This window comes from Dipodomys spectabilis, unplaced genomic scaffold (assembly GCF_019054845.1).
Source record: "Dipodomys spectabilis isolate Male_0828 unplaced genomic scaffold, ASM1905484v1 ptg000095l, whole genome shotgun sequence".
NCBI classification, from domain to species: Eukaryota; Metazoa; Chordata; class Mammalia; order Rodentia; family Heteromyidae; genus Dipodomys; species Dipodomys spectabilis.
In genome coordinates, this window is record NW_024870772.1 from 30,165,623 (window position 1) to 30,175,025 (window position 9,403).

Sequence of the window (9,403 nt, forward strand, 5' to 3'; positions counted from 1 at the left end):
TCTTGTCTGTCATTCAGTACAAATGATCCTCAACTTACAATGAGATTTTGTGTCCCACTAAACCCGCCATGAATTGAAAATGCATTTATGCCTTCCAGCCTCTACTGCATGTTCTTGCTTTGCAATACTGCATAGTAGTAAAGTATTGGTTGTGTCTCCTCCTGATCGTGGTGCTGACTGGGAGCTGTGGTCAAGATTGTTATTGTTGTCCATCAGCAGGAAAAGATCAGATTTCATAGTGCTTGCCTAGAAAAAGATTCAACTTCAAAATATAAAGGACAATTTCTACTGAATAGGGATTGCTTCCACACTGTCATAAAGTAAAAACACAGAACATTAAGCCAAGCCAGCATCAAGTCAGAGAACATCTATATTATTAAGCAATTGATACCATTTTACATAGACTACTGTTGGAAGTAAAGTGGGAAGTGCCCCAATCTGTGGGCAAAGGGAAACTGGGATTTAATAATGAGCTGGAGCAAAGGAAAGAAACAGGCATTTTTCCAAAGAGGCATCGTATTTATTCCATTTACTCATCTACTATCCATCTGTCTATACATACATGCATGTATGCATGCACATACATGCACTTCCCCATCTGTCCAGCCCTCCATATATATGTGTGTGTATGTGTGTGTATGCAACCACCCATCCATCTATATGTACACATATACATATGTATTTATATATATGCACTCACCCACCATCCAGCCGACAACCCATCTGCCCACCCACCCATCTAGTCACCCATCTATCCATCCACATCTATCCATCCATCCACCCATGTATCTTAGTTTTATGTATGCTGAATTTTTTTTAAGATGTGCAAACTTTTTGTTTGCAAAGTGACTACACACAGAGTTCCTTCTCATCCTTAGGTGTGATTGTCTGTAAATTGATCCAGCTTGAGGTTCACTGAGCTTCAGTCAGTAAATCTTTCATGAATTTTGGGAAATAGTTGGAGATGTTACTTTTTCAGTGTATGCCTCTTTCTGGTCTCTCTCCATGCATTCCTAACTAGGTGCATTAAATAGCCTGATAGTGCCTAAGTCTCTTCTGCTCTGAAGATGACACTGTCATATGCAATTTGCTCTTAAGTCCATATGGTAATTTTTAAAATTTCAGAAGGTTGTATATGTTTTCCCCTCAGATTTCTTTGTTAGCTTTTTCTCCCTCTTGTCTGTGTGTGTGTGTGTGTGTGTGTGTGTGTGTGTGTGTGTGTATGCACGCACACGCATGTCAGTACTAAGGCTTGAACTCAAGGCCTGAGCATTGTCCCTTAGTTTTTTTTCTTCAAGACAGGTACTCTAACACTTGAATTGCAACTCCATTTCTAGCTTTTTGGTGGTTAATTGGGAAGTCTCACCAACTTTTCTGCTCAGCTGAATTGGAACTAAGATCCTCAGATCTCAGCCTCCTGATTAGATAAGATTACAGGCATGATCACTCAGCTTCCTATCAGATCTATCTATCTATCTATCTATCTACCTATCTCTATCTATCTATCTATCTATCTAGCTGTCTATATATATATATATATCTGCTAAAATTCTCCATTTGTTGATTTACTCTAATCTTACTTCCTTTACATCTTTCAGCACAGGAATATTAGCTCTTTCAAAATCCTTACATGGCAATTCCAGGCTCTGCTTTTCCCTCTCTCCCCCCTCCTCCCTTTCTTTCTTCCTCTCCCTCTCCCCCCGCCTCATCCTTCCTCCCCGTCTTGATTTTTCTTTTGAGTAGTTTTGAATATTATACAGAACCTGGTATGATAAATTTTAGAGACTCTAGATTCTGCTTTATTCTAATAGCACTAATTTTCTTTTAAGGAAATCAGTTAACATAATCAACTTCATCTTCTAACTCTTTACCCCCTGTCCCCATGCTCCTTGTAATGCATAACAGCAAAAAAAAAAAAATCTCTCCAAGTTCTTTTAGCCTTTATACAGGCTGCTTTTGAGTGGTTTATGCAGAATATTTGGATGTTCTTCTCAGGATCCTCCAGCAGTTTCTGCTTTACTCACTCTGAGCCTGACCCTCTGATTTTCTTTTATTATTGTTTTTAAGCAAGTGAAATTGAGTTGAATCAATACAACATCTGATGGCAGATAGTCTGTTGAAGCTTGGCTGACCTGCTTGTGGGGCCTGCACTCAGTCAAAACACAATTAAAAGTCAAGAGGATATAACCAGAGTGTTTCCTTCTTCCAAGCATCAGCTCCCCTCTTGTCTCTGGGATTTTTCTTTCTGACAAGTGCTTTCATTCGGATGGAGTTCATTTTGTCAAGATTTAATTTTATCTATAGACTTTGTTTCAAATAGGCTCACCCTCAGTCCCAGGAGCCTCATCTATAATAATAATACTATATGCTATAAATACAATATTTGATGCATTGTTTATTTTCTTTGTGTGTGTGTGTGTGTGTGTGTGTGTGTGTGTGTGTGTGTGTGTGTGTGATCTGTGTGTCAGTCTTGGGGCTTAAACTCAGGACCTTGGTACTGTTCCTGAGCTTTTTCTGCTCAAGACTGACACTCTGCCACTTGAGTCACAGATCCACTTCTGACTTTTTGGTCAGTCCTTGGAGATAAGAGTCTTACAGACTTCCTGCCTAGGCTGATCTCAAACCACAAATCTAAACCTCCTCAGTAGCTAGGATCCCAGGCATGAGCCACCAGTACTCTGCACAATATTTATTTTTTAAACATTTTAAAATGTAATTTGTAAATGGAGAATGGAACCAGGTGCTGTTGGTTCATGACTATAATATTAGCTTCTCAGGAGGCTGACAGCTAAGGATCAAGATTCAAAGCCATCCCAGACAGCAAAGTCCATATGACTTTTAACTCCAGTTAACCACCAAATTGCTGGAAGCGGAATTGTGGCTCAAGTGGTAGAGCACCAGCCTTGAGCACAATAAAAGCAATGGGACAGCACCCAGGCCCTGAGTTCAAACCTCAGTATTAGCTATACATTCATTCATTCATACATACATACAATGCAGAATTGGTTGAATAAAGGGTTATAATAGTATTTTGGTTTTTCTCATAGGCAACCTTGTATTTGCAAGAACCTTGTTGAATCTTTTCTAACATAGTAGTATCCAAGAATTGCATGGCACACTATGAAACACTCATTATTTGTATCTCTTGCTTTCTGCGAATCAGGATGCTCAGTAATATGTGTGAGACAAATCCAAGCACAGTAGTAATTGGAGACTTGAGACTACTTAACAGAGTGTCAGCCTTAACCCCAGTTTCACTATTTATGTTCACCAAATAATATTTCCACTGAGTGCTATATATTTAGATTCAGGAATAGATTGATACAATGAAAATATTTCCTCTTTTTTCATTAAAATTTTTTTAACATGTTGTAGCTTGAACCTAAGGTCTCATATATCCTAATTACCACTGAGCTACAAGCCCAACCCTAAACTACTTATCCTTTATTATTGAGTTTCATTTGAAAACAAAGTTCCACAATATAAAAGATTGCAAACCGCTGCTTACAAATTACCTATCTTGCCGGGCGCTGGTGGCTCTAGTCGGGCCCTGGTGGCTCACGCCTGTAATCCTAGCTACTCAGGAGGCTGAGATCTGAGGATCTCGGTTCAAAGCCAGCCCGGGCAGGAGAAAGAGACCGTGAGACTCCTATCTCCAATAAACCACCAGAAAACCGGAAGTGGCGCTGTAGCTCAAGTGGTAGAGCGCTCGCCTTGAGCTGAAGAGCTGAGGGACAGCGCCCAGGCCCAGAGTTCAAACCCCATGACCGACAAAAAAAAAAAAAAAAAAAAAACAAATTACCTATCTTACTACCTGATTATGTTGAGCCTAGTAAGAATTCACATTATAATAGTACCTTATACAGTCTTCTGAGTTCATATTCTATAAAGATAAGGCTAGCCAGCCTGGTAGTGGTGGATCACATCTGGAATCCTAACTACCTTGGAGGCTAAGATCTGAGAATTGAAATTTAAAGCAGAAAAATCGATGAGACTGTTGAATTACCCAAAAGCTGGAAGTGTGGCTCAAGTGGTAGAGTGTCAGCCTTGAGCAAAAAAGCTAAGGGACGGCACTCAGGCCCTGAGTTCAAACCTTGAAAATGGAGAGCGCCGCTGCACACACATTTTGTCAAAGTTTGACGAGACATACATATTTAACTTGGAAGTGTGGAAACTTCTAGAGGTATCCCAGCAGAAGCCTACATGGTTAAGTGTACTGCCTTTGCAGAGCAGACACCTGAAGGTTTATTTGCCTGGAACAGGGTCATGCCATCCAGTGGCTGCATAAGTCACCTCGTGAAATTTCCTGCCATAGCATGTTGTACATTTGTGATTTGAGTAATTAGTTCAAATAAGCACCATGAGATGGTGACTCCCTAGATGATTTACTGTGAAGAAAAGTTATAGGTATACATGGCATGGAGAGTCATTTAAAAACCTACCAAGTGGTGCCATGAAGTCACATTTAAACACATTTACTATTCTAGGCTACGCTTCAGCTGCTCTGGCCTCAAGCCAGTTCAAATAAAATTCAAACAAATTTAAGAATATGAAGGCTGCACTTCCTGACATTGTGAATGTCCTTAGCATTTATATCCTGTCTCCCCTTTTGAGATGTGAACTTGATTATCTTGATAATTAAATTAGAGAGGCAACTTTCAGCTCTTCCAAAAGGTCTTTGAGTATTTCAAAGACCTGGGTGTTGATTTGATTCTAGATAGTTTCAAAAAGATTCCCGCTTTGGTCTAAGGCAGAAGCAGCTCACTGCAGCAACACTAGATAATTTGTCATTAAGATTCCCTGGATTTATCCAGCTCTGGGGTATGACTTTGCCATTGGCCGCTCAGTGTCAAGGAACTTGGCTGTGTCCCTCCTGGGTGACTGTTTCTGGGTCCCTGTTTCTGTGTGGCTCATGTATCATGCTAACCCTCTCCTCATTCATATCTCTCATTCTCCAGGCTTCATCTTCTTCATGGCAGTGGTCCCTGTGGCTTACACACATCATCCTATAACCCCTGACATCTCTTTGTCCAAGGGCTGCTAAGCTTCTGGGTATTCTTCTCCACCCTCTTCCCACCCCCACCCCCCCCTATACACACCAGGCTTCCATTCATGCCAGGCCAGACCCTGCCACTCTGGCGTCAGTACTGAGGGTTGAAGAAGCCTTGGAAAATTAAGAAAGGAGTAGGCTTCCATGCATGGTTATATGATTATGTCTGAGCTGGAATGTTCCTGAGTCCCAGGGAAGTTGCCAGGTAAAGGAAGTCCCCTTTGATGACTTCTAAGCTGACACTGAGTTTTCTTCCAGCCTGATTACCACACCTTCTATATCAAAATTAGCTGGGCTGTGGGTTAATATGTCACTTTCTGGGTCCTATCTCCAACCTATTGAATCGACACCTCAAGCATGGACAGTACCTTCAGTGATTCTTACTAGACATTACCTGGGCTTGAGGCTGGAGCCAGGCCCCACAACCGCCAAACCACTGGTGCCTGGTTGCAGACAGATGGACCAACATGACCCATTCACTTTCACCCGTGAAAGTGATGCAGACTCGCCATGCCAGTGTCCCATCCAGGATACTCCTTTCGGAGCAGCTCTGCCTCTCAGGCTTCTCACTTAGCTTTCTTGTTGGGTCTTGGCTGCACAAAGCACATAACGTCCACATTGTGCAGCATTAACAGAAAACCTGAGACTGGGTAACATAACAAGAATGTGTTGGCATATAGATATGGAGGCTGGTAATCCCAAACCCACCATGAAATAATGTGCTTACTCATCTCTTCTCCCATACAGTGCTATGAATTTGTTACTGATGGGAAATCACCGAGGCAAAGATCCCAGATTCTTTTTTTCCCCTTTTTTTCTTTTCCTTTTTTTTTCTAGTCTTGGGAGTTGAATTCAGAGCCTGGGCATTTGTAGTCAAGGCTAGCACTCTGCCCTTTAAGCCACAGCTCCACTTCTAGCTTTTTAGTAGTAAACTTGAACTAAGGGTCTCATGAACTTTTCCTGGCTGGGCTGGCTTCAGACTGTGAGCCTCAGATCTCAGCCTCATGAGATGTTAGGAGCCCAAATTCTTGATGGCTCCTACTGAAAACTGAATGAAGACACACAGAGAAATATAAAAGTGGTAAAGCAAGAAGCTGGAAGAGAGAGAGGCAGACAGAAACACTATTAAGGAAAAGGCAGGCTTGAGCTAGATGGCTCAAGAACAAACACATAGTTAAGAATTTTGTTTTATAACCAGGCACTGGTAGCTCACACCTGTAATCCTTGCTACGAAGGAAGCTAAAATCTGAGGATGGTGGTTTGAAGCCTGCTGGAGCAGGAAAGTTTGTGAGACTCTTATCTCCACTAAACTACCAAAAAGGCTGGGAGTGGAGTTGTGGCTCAAGTGGTAAAGTGCTAGCTTTGACCATAAATGCTTAGGGACAGCACCTAGTCCCTGAGTTCAAGCCCCAGGACCAACACACACACACACACACACACACACACACACACACACTTTCTAGGATTTGGACAGTATGGAAGGAGTAATGATCTTGGATTAATCTTCGGGATTAATGAGGGGTTATGATTTGTCAGAGTTTTGGGAGGTTTCTGTACAAGGTTACCATCCTATGGTTTTAAGGAAATGAGATGCAAAATATACACACGAAGTATACCTAGAAGTATGCTGCAAAAAGGTCAGATTAAGGACGCATAGAGCTTGACTGCACAGGGGCCGCAGCTGGGTCAGAACTGGTGTGGAGTTTTTCTTCCCCTAGGGAGAAGTCCTAACTATAAACTGACCACTGATTACCCCCAAAGGAGGAGATAGGACTTGTGGGTGTGTCCAAGGAAACTCCAGAGAGGTGGTTGATTTCAGCATTCTTTCCCTATAGCTAACCTGCCTCAGATTGAACCCAGCGTCTCACGCATCGTAGGCAAACACTCTACCCCTGAGCTATGTGCTAGCCCTTACCTCTAAGATAACACTCATGAGGGCATCTCCATGATGACTTGATCATCTCTCCTTAGGCCCTACCTCCCTTCAAGGTTACATTGGTGAGATGTCCAACACTTTTAGTTATTTTCTTTATATTTATTTGTTTGTTTGTTTTATTTTTGACAGTCCGAGGCTTGAACTCAGAGCCTGGACCTAAGTGTTTTTTTTTGTTCAAGGATAGAGCTCTACATATGAGTCACAGATCCACTTCCGGCTTTTTCTTTCTTTCCTTCTTTCTTTCTTCATTTCTTTTTTTGATGGTTAACGGGAGATAAGAGTCTCATGGACATTCTTACAATTGGCTTCAAACTGCAATCCTCAGATCTCAGCCTCCTGAGTAGTTAGGATTACAGGCATGAGCCACCAGTGCCTGGCTACTTATATTTATTTGTTTAATTCCAGTGCTGGGGCTTGAACTCAGGGTGTGGGTACTATCCCTGAACAGTTTTCTGTTTGTTCTCTCTCAAGGCTAATGCTCTATCACTTGAGCCACACCTCCACCTCCAGCTTTTTGTTGGTTAACTGGACATCAAAAGAATCTCATGGACTTGGCTTTGCCCCTCAATCCTAACACCTCAGCCTCCTGAGTAGCTAGGATTAAAGGTGTGAGCCATGGGTACCTGACTCAACCCCTGCTTTCTGAGGGCCATGCAAGAACTGTAGCATGTCCAAGCACTATCCCCTTACAGCTCTGGATCTCAGTAATGAGCAAACATGACGTCTGACCTTTACCTATAGGCTGTGCTGTGCTTGTTGATATTGGCTCTGGATAGGCCTTTTCCTGGCTGGGAAAGTGGGGGGGGGGGGGGGGGCGGGGAGGGCGGTTGTGCAGACAACTGCAGGTCAACCCTCTGTCTTCAGAGCTTCCTGGACTCAACATTCTCATTGTTCCCTCTACCCACCACTATCGGGCTGCATCTTCTTCCTCCTGACATCTTTGCTGGCCTGGGTGCTCCCTGAGTCTCTGGTGCAGCTGGAGCTCTTCCCTCTCCAGCAGGAGGTGGGGGATGGAAGGAGAAATGAATTCCAGTGGTAGCAAATCCAACGCCTTGGCCCCTCCTGGGACAGGCGCCTCAAAAGGAAACATTAAGGAAGCAAAGGCCTGCATTGATTTCCTCTGGGTCAGATATAACACAGAGATGCGTTTGTGGAGGGCTGGCTGTGGTCTGTCACCCTGAGGGTAGTCACCCCACCTGTCTGGATTCTCCTGAGGTGTTCCCCATCGCCCGTCCGTCAGAAGGGCACCTCCGGCAGGGGTGCTCCTCTCCAGGGGTTCGCTTTCTCATCAGTTCATCGGTCTTCAATAGAAAACAAGATAAATGTATTTGGTAGTCTGGCTTCTGCTAAGACAAATGGCCAGAGACGGATTTGTACCCTGGTGGGCCCACGACCTCACTGTCTGTGACAAAGGCTCTTGTTGTGCTCACCCCTGGTGGCCTGGGATGGCACTGGGAGCTGATGGCTGAGCAGGCTGGAGCCAGCAGTCTCCCTCTGGACTCCTTCCCAGCCACACACTGACAAGGAGCAGCCACTTTGTTCTGAGGCCTTGGGAAGAAACGCACTGTGAAAGTAGGTTAGGACAAATGCATCCCTCCAGGACTCCTGAGGGCAGGAGGTGGGATTTCTTGTGCTGGGAGCTCAGTGGGAGGTATAGTTAAGGCAAATAAAGGACAAGGCGACTCCCCTGGGTCCTGGGGCCTCCTACATGGGACTGAGGGGCACAAATCCAGAGTTCCCTGTAATCCAGCATAGCCTGGCCCTGTGATTAGTCTTCACTCCTGGGGATGGGGAGAGATGTCTGTCTCTCAAACTATTTTCCTAGAAGGACACATATAAGTCCCTCATCAGCTGAGCGCCAGTGGCTCATGCCTATAATCCTAGCTACTCAGAAAGCTGAGGATTGAGGTTCAAAAGTCAGCCATGGCAGGCAAATCTGAGAGACTTGTCTCCAGTTAACTTGCAAAAAGCCAGAAGCAGAAGTGTGGTTCAAGTGGCAGAGCTCCAGGCCTTGGGTGAGTATAAAAGATGAAAGAAAGCACCTTGGCACTGAATTCAAGTCCAGGTATTGGTGTGTACACACACACACACACACACACACACACACACACACACACACTCACACACAAAGTCTACCACTGCATTTTTAGGGACTTGACAGGCCCACAGGGGATCTGGAGGTCCATAGGATGAGTGCTATTGAAGCTTGGCTGATCCACATCCTCAGGGAGTATAACTAGAATGTTCCATCATGTTTCCCAAGGGGCACGAAGGAGCTGGGTACAGGCCTTTGTTTAGCTGTGAGCTGTGAGGTCAGCAGAAGGCCAGGATAGTAAGAACTGTCTGCATCTGGCCCCACCTCTACCAGCAGAAAGGCTAAGACTTTTTGCTTTTGTTGGCTCACTGAATGCACAAAC